This window comes from Macrobrachium rosenbergii, chromosome 6, assembly GCF_040412425.1.
Source record: "Macrobrachium rosenbergii isolate ZJJX-2024 chromosome 6, ASM4041242v1, whole genome shotgun sequence".
Lineage (NCBI taxonomy): Eukaryota > Metazoa > Arthropoda > Malacostraca > Decapoda > Palaemonidae > Macrobrachium > Macrobrachium rosenbergii.
Genome location: NC_089746.1, coordinates 55,779,911 through 55,786,511, shown reverse-complemented (window position 1 = coordinate 55,786,511; position 6,601 = coordinate 55,779,911). Strand labels below are relative to the sequence as shown.

The 6,601-nt window shown below is 36.6% G+C and overlaps 1 long non-coding RNA gene across 2 annotated transcripts in view; it reads left to right on the top strand.

The window, feature by feature from the left end:
- Window positions 1–6,601, top strand: part of LOC136839605 (uncharacterized) — a 512,627-nt gene that overhangs the window by 389,347 nt on the left and 116,679 nt on the right. The gene's annotated exons all lie outside the window — the stretch shown is intronic.

The following is a 6,601-nucleotide window of genomic DNA, read 5'->3' as shown; positions in this document are numbered from 1 at the left end:
TCGTTAGATTGATGATGATTATCATTTTTTTCCTGTAAGAGCCGTAAACTGCAAAAAATTATTTACCACATACTGAATATCAATTTTTTTTTCTTTCTTTTTTTTCACGTATGGGACCAGACGTTACGGTTTATTGTTCTCAGGAAAATACAAAATTAGCAATGTCCTGACTGTTTTATAATTTTTCTTTTAGAAATTCAGTTCGGTGTAGTGTCTGTAGAAACTGCTTGACGATCTTGTCCCAGATAGAAATAAAACAATAAAATATATAATAGCCGAGTCCTCTGTCAGATGTACTGTTTTCTGACAGGATTCCGTAAAGAAAGAGAGACTGCTAAGACGGCTGAGGGCATGTAAACTCCTGAGAATGGTAAGACTAACATAATAAGAAACTAGGATAAAGGGAAAGCATTAGGTCACTGATACGTGCCTCAAAGTTCTTAGAAGCAGTTTAATAATTTGAGATATAAACTTTATTTAAGACAAGCTTTAAGAAGTTTAAACCCACTGTATGTTGATATAGGTCTAGAAGGGAAAGTAAAAGAAAAAAGTGGAAAGCAAATGTAAGCAACACATTAGGAAGTTATATCAAGTCGCCAGACCTTAGCCCAAAGAACATACCTGTGACCAAAAGACATGGAATTCCGACACTCAAGAAAAGTTTACTTCTTTTTCAGTGTAACATTACTCGTTCTTCTCGCTTAAATTGCTGTCGTCAACTGATAAGAGCACATTTTACGTCAAGTCTTTCATTATTTCACAAACCCACTTTTCTCAGACAATGGCAACCAAACTAGCTGTCAAAATGGCGTCGTTAAGAAAAGTCACGTGAAAAGAAACCAGCTGCACCGCGTGCATTCCCTTGTTGTATCGACATAAGCACATAACGAGAGAGAGAGAGAGAGAGAGAGAGAGAGAGAGAGAGAGAGACAGAGACAGAGACAGAGACCCTAATGCCTTGGAATTAGACAGAAAACGGAGGCAGGGAAAAGGAAACAAATTGAAAGTTCTATTTTTAGTTGCATTCCATTGGAAGATACCCGCTCTTTGCTCTGTTTGACAAACAGAGGGAACAAAGAAAGAACAAAAACATCAAACAAAAACGACGGCCTTTCACTTCAGTGACCGCACGATTATCCGCTAAAGCCTTGCGATACCGAGATCTAAAAGAACAAACGTTAAGCTCTCGAAATACATTGAACGGATCATAGGTTAAATTTAGTTTTACGTACCCTGTTGGCCATGTGGTAAAGCCTCATATTCAGCGGTATACAATTCTGAATTCTGATGAAATGCTTCTGCTGCTGCAGATTATATGAATAAAATGGTAAAAGAAAATTCATCCAAAACCTCCGAGCATCAACGGAAACAAGCTTCAAAATTATGCAAGCGAGCTTTATTTTTATCTGTAATACAAATACATATCTTTCGGAAATCGACCTCCTCTGCCTCAGAAGCAGATTAAAATCGTACCCATATTAAAGGGTACAATTTAAAATGCCACTAAAAGCAATCCATCTGGAGCATACGCGTGTCATTACTGGCTAAAAGCTTCATGTAAGAGAGAGAGAGAGAGAGAGAGAGAGAGAGAGAGAGAGAGAGAGAGAGAGAGAGAGGAAGGGAATTGTTGTACATTCATCCAAAACGAGGGAACTCTATGCATATTCAAACAAGCCTCAGTGTATTAATGTAGACCATTGATCCTCCATTACAGTGAATGGCAGAGTAGCTAATGGGTGGCAGGGGACGGAAGACATAGGCTTAAAAGAGCCTTTTGTATTTTCCCCCAACGAGTCTTACTATAAGCTGGTTTGCATTTGTTTATACGTGTTAGTGCTGTTGTCCTCGAACATAAATCACAACAGATATGAGACGGCAAATTACCAAGAGAGAGAGAGAGAGAGAGAGAGAGAGAAAGTACGAGGTCTCAAATGCATTTAACTGACTGAAAAGAAGTAAATTAATTTCTTGAGTATAAACAGGAGAAATGGAATTACTGCTTAAGTAATCAGGGCTTGTAAATACTTAGAAACGAAATGATGAGAAGGAGAGTAGGCCTTATTTCATTACTTGCTTATGAGTCGTTATTTGCTTTGCAAATAGATTTATTGATGATTTTTACCTGGTCTTTCTCGTTGTTTTTCATTTGTATACGAAGCCCCCTGTAAGAAGGAAAGTCGAGATAACAGTTTTGTTAGGACTTTATACAGTGGATTAACATTGGTTTGTCATCATTCGAAAATACAGCTAACCATTCAGAAGCTGCATCCTATGTCGATCATTTTTCGACAGATTTATGGACACCGGGTGAACGCGTGGGCATGTGTTCGAACCTACACTCCTCCCCTATACTGTGTTTTATCGCGTAATCCAGACGGAAAATTATGTAGATATATTCGTCCCCTGCCTTGTCGTTTTTACCATTTTTCATTTCCCAAGCGGAAGTTTATTCATGTATACATTTGTCCCTTACCTTACTTTAACTTTTAAAGTTATGTAAATGGAAGTATTCCATCTTCTTTCACATTTGTACTGCTCACATTTTACGCCAACATAAAGCTCTGGCTAAGTTTTGACCAAGCTTTTCCTTGAATTTCTTAGTATAAAGTTTGTGTACTTTAAACTTCTTGTATCACATGTTGTAAACGGATTCTAGTTAAATAGCTTTAATAACCATTTTTTTTTTATTTTCATCAGTAACCCTCTTCCTCTCAGAAAGGGTGGCGAAATCAGACAACGATATCTGTTTCATCTAAGACACTGACTAATTTAACTAATTTAGGTATTGTAAGATTTGGTGTGGAAGCTATACAAAATAACGTCGATATCGTTTAACACAATGCGCAGTTAATGAATTAATTGTGAAGCGGACCTAATCTCGCTTCTGATATACTGCTCATTATCGTCAACGACATTGTTTTTGTGTGCAGTAAGGCATTCGAGTTTGTTGGAAGCCTAAAATATCATTAGGATTTGGGTATTTTTCATAGTATTATTGGCTGTTTGTTGGCACTAACGAGGACTGGACACTATCTGTTATATGAAAGGGTTTATGGAACAGTATCCACTTAAATTTGAATCAACTTAATTCTTAATACGCTGATATCTATGTAACTAAATAGCAGATTCTTATCCTTGCCAAATCAGAAGAGACTTATTAAAGAAGGAACTATCGAGTGCATTCTTTTAGTTTGGCATAAAATAATTGCTCGTACTTTCTGTGAAGTAACGGGAACTTATTTCTCTTTATCTTGGCATGTAACAACTGTCATAATGCTCATAATCCATCCGTTTTTGGGAATTAGTTAAATACTGTATTTGGGCCCCTGAAAAGGACATTATTTCTTGGTAAACCTGTTAGTGTTATTGGTACAGGTAATGATTTTGTCTGAATTCTGTAAAGCCTAACCAAACAGGCATCAACAACTTAACTTTAATTCTCTTTTCTTAATTGAAAATTATTTGTACCTCATAAACGAACACCGATCAGCTGTTTATTAGAATGCTTCTTGGATAGAACGTCTAGGTCTCTATCTTCTTTTTTTGAAGTAATAAGTCTCATATTTTTAATGGAGTTTTCCTAATTAAATCAAGTCTTTTATTTTTGGTCACTGTTCTTTTGTTGTTATTTCAGTGTCGGTTCCTTCTGTAAGAAATGATGAAACTATAGAGGGTAAGTGGAAAGGAAATACAGGAGTGAGGCACAGAACTGTAATAATTCAAGTAAGTCATCAAGCAGAGAGTGAGACTGAAAAGGATGGGTGGATTCAGACATGTAACGTTGAATTTTACTGAAGTTGAATTACATGTAGAAATGTCCAGGCAAGATGAAAGCATGGAAAAATGTATCTGATTTCCTGTGTGCTCAGAGACTTAGTGCGCGGAATGAATAAAGGATGCAAGAAAAATTAATGTACTGGTGTATGTGTTACAAAGAAGTAATGGAAGAGAAAGTTACATGTGAGAGAGAGATAGAAATGTCGTGGTGGAAGTGTGGAATAGTCAGGAGGGTCAAGATAATGAATGCGAAAAATAGACGACCAACAAAGTTAACACAAAAATCAGAGAAGATCAAAGAAGAGAGGCCGAAGTGACCTGTTCACATTGTGAGAAGAGAAAAAAGGAATCTGTGGGAGGGCGAATGAAGGAATTGGGGGTATAGGGAAGGGAGGAAGAGGGGCACAAAAGTGAAAGGACGATTTAAGATAGATCAGATGCGTGAACGTCTACCAAGAAAATAAATGCAAGATAAAATCCGTATAGAAACACTGTCTGCCTGAAAATAAGTCTGAAGCAACATTCTTCTGCATCAGTACGCACGATAACTTAACCGTGGAAAAATAGAAAGAGTCGATTCTCTTCCTTTTCACGTTCATGCAAGCCTGTTGAATATTCTGAACTCCAACAAATGAAAAAAATAAGAAAAGAGAAAGCTGCGAGGAAATTCTTTTTCAGATAATCAAAATCACGAATAGAAGCTGAAACGCTAATTGCTTTGAGAGCCTTTTGCATGCATTCCATCCATTCAGTGCTTTTACTGAGCTTTATAGAATTTGATCAACACAGCGATTGCTATTTCTGGCGGAAGGAAAAGAAGTGAAATGAATGAAATAAACTGGGAAACAACTAAAGTGGAAGATGTGCCATTTCTTGTTGGCACAATCAGAAAATGTTGAAAAACTGCTAAATGAGTAAAATGGAAATTAGATAAGTGCAAATCGGAGATATTTGTTTAAGTATGTTCTGACAAGTACTCCTTTCCATTCGATATTTTCATTGCCTAATAGCACTCAGATTCGAGCGACATTATTCCGTCCTCTTCAGTCCTCGACTTTAATGAAATTTGAATCTAACGAGGTGGTGAATAGATCTGTCAGCTTTCATTTAAAAATGCACACAAAAAATTGTAGATTTCAGTATTTTCTGACGCATCATAAATCCTGATGCATGTCGTATGAATAGGTTCATTTGCATTTACTATTTTTTTTCTTTTTTTTTAAAGGCGACTGTCATGCTTAGATTCTGCAATTTTCTTTGGCACCCTTCCAATAGCCGGGGCATTTTGGTTTCCTTCCTAGCAATGGTTATCAGTTAGTATCTCATGGATATGAGCTTTTCCCAGGAATAATTAAAAATGTGTAAAAATGTGAAAAATTATTAAAAAATCGTTACGGGTCTACTTCGGTTGCTTTTTCTAGTTTATGAACGAAAGAGGAAAGGTTTTTCCAGGTTTTTATCTTAGCTTTCTCAAAGCAGCCAAGAACATTATCAAGGTATTATCACGATTAACAGTCTAATAATAATAATAATAATAATAATAATAATAATAATAATAATAATAATAATAATAATAATAATAATAATAAAAACTTAAAATTTTCTGGTCACAGTTTTGCCCAATGTGTCTGATATTAGAAATTAAGTCTGGGAAAACAGATAAAATGAATAAGTCAGTAAGTTATGATTTTCCTTATTACCTAAAATTCCTGTAATTATTATTACTAATTAATCATTGCTACGGGAAATAACAAATCAGAATAGAAGATGAAGGTGATTTTCAAGCGTTTCATCGCCATGCATGCCTGTTAAACATTAAAGACTTTGGCCAAAGGAGGCCTCTGAAGAAATTCTTTTCAGGGAAAGAAATTCAGGCAAACGATGTGAAAGGCTGATGGATTCGCAAATATTTTAGCGGTTACGCTCTCATTTCACCGATTATACTACGCTTTATAGAATCTAATTGCACAATGATAAAAGAATAACAAAAGTGATGCAACGTAAGATGTTGAAAAGAAATTAAGAAAATAAAGGACTTTATGCAGTTAACCATTAAGTTGTCTTAAAGATTAATACGGCGTCCACTTTTACCTGATAATACAAATGGTAATGCAGTCAGGGATATTGCCCTAATCTCCTCATGAGTTACACAGAGAAAATGTCCGAGCCCCCTGAAATTCCTTCTTGGTGAACATTTCGCAGAATGTGCGACATCTGGTCTTAAAGTTCGTGGTATTTGCATAGAAACTGATTGAATTGGTCGAGCAGAAAGGTTAAGGTTTCCTGTCCAAGATTTTTTGTCATGCAGGGACGAGTTCTGCCTTCAAAAACGAACCACTTGGTTTCGTTAACGTCTCAACGACGTGAATCTCCAGGTCATCCAAATATGGCATCCCAGTGTTAAACTGGATTTTCTTATTGATACCAAGTCCTCCAAAGCTGCTAAAAGCTGGGCAATTGTAGCTTTAAAGATCAAGACACCTATCTCCGTACCCCTAGTCATTGGACTCTGTAGGTTCAGTATTCGTATAAAATTTTGTCAACCTCTGACAGCATTTTGTGGTGGAGGCAAGAGTTGTCCAAGACTGGTCATGTTTCATTATAACTGATCCAACCCAAGTCACAAGAGTTCAGTGCTTCTGGATCCTGGTGCTCTCTCTCTCTCCTCACAAGTGTCATGGGCAATAAGCAGCAAGTTTTTTATGTTCCCTTTGAGGTCTGCTTAAGTTAGTGTTGAGTCTTTTGGCCTCTGATTTTTACCATAAAGAGCAACCCAGGCGTCATTACCCAATCCGGATTTCACTGAAGTTCACACGTTTCGATG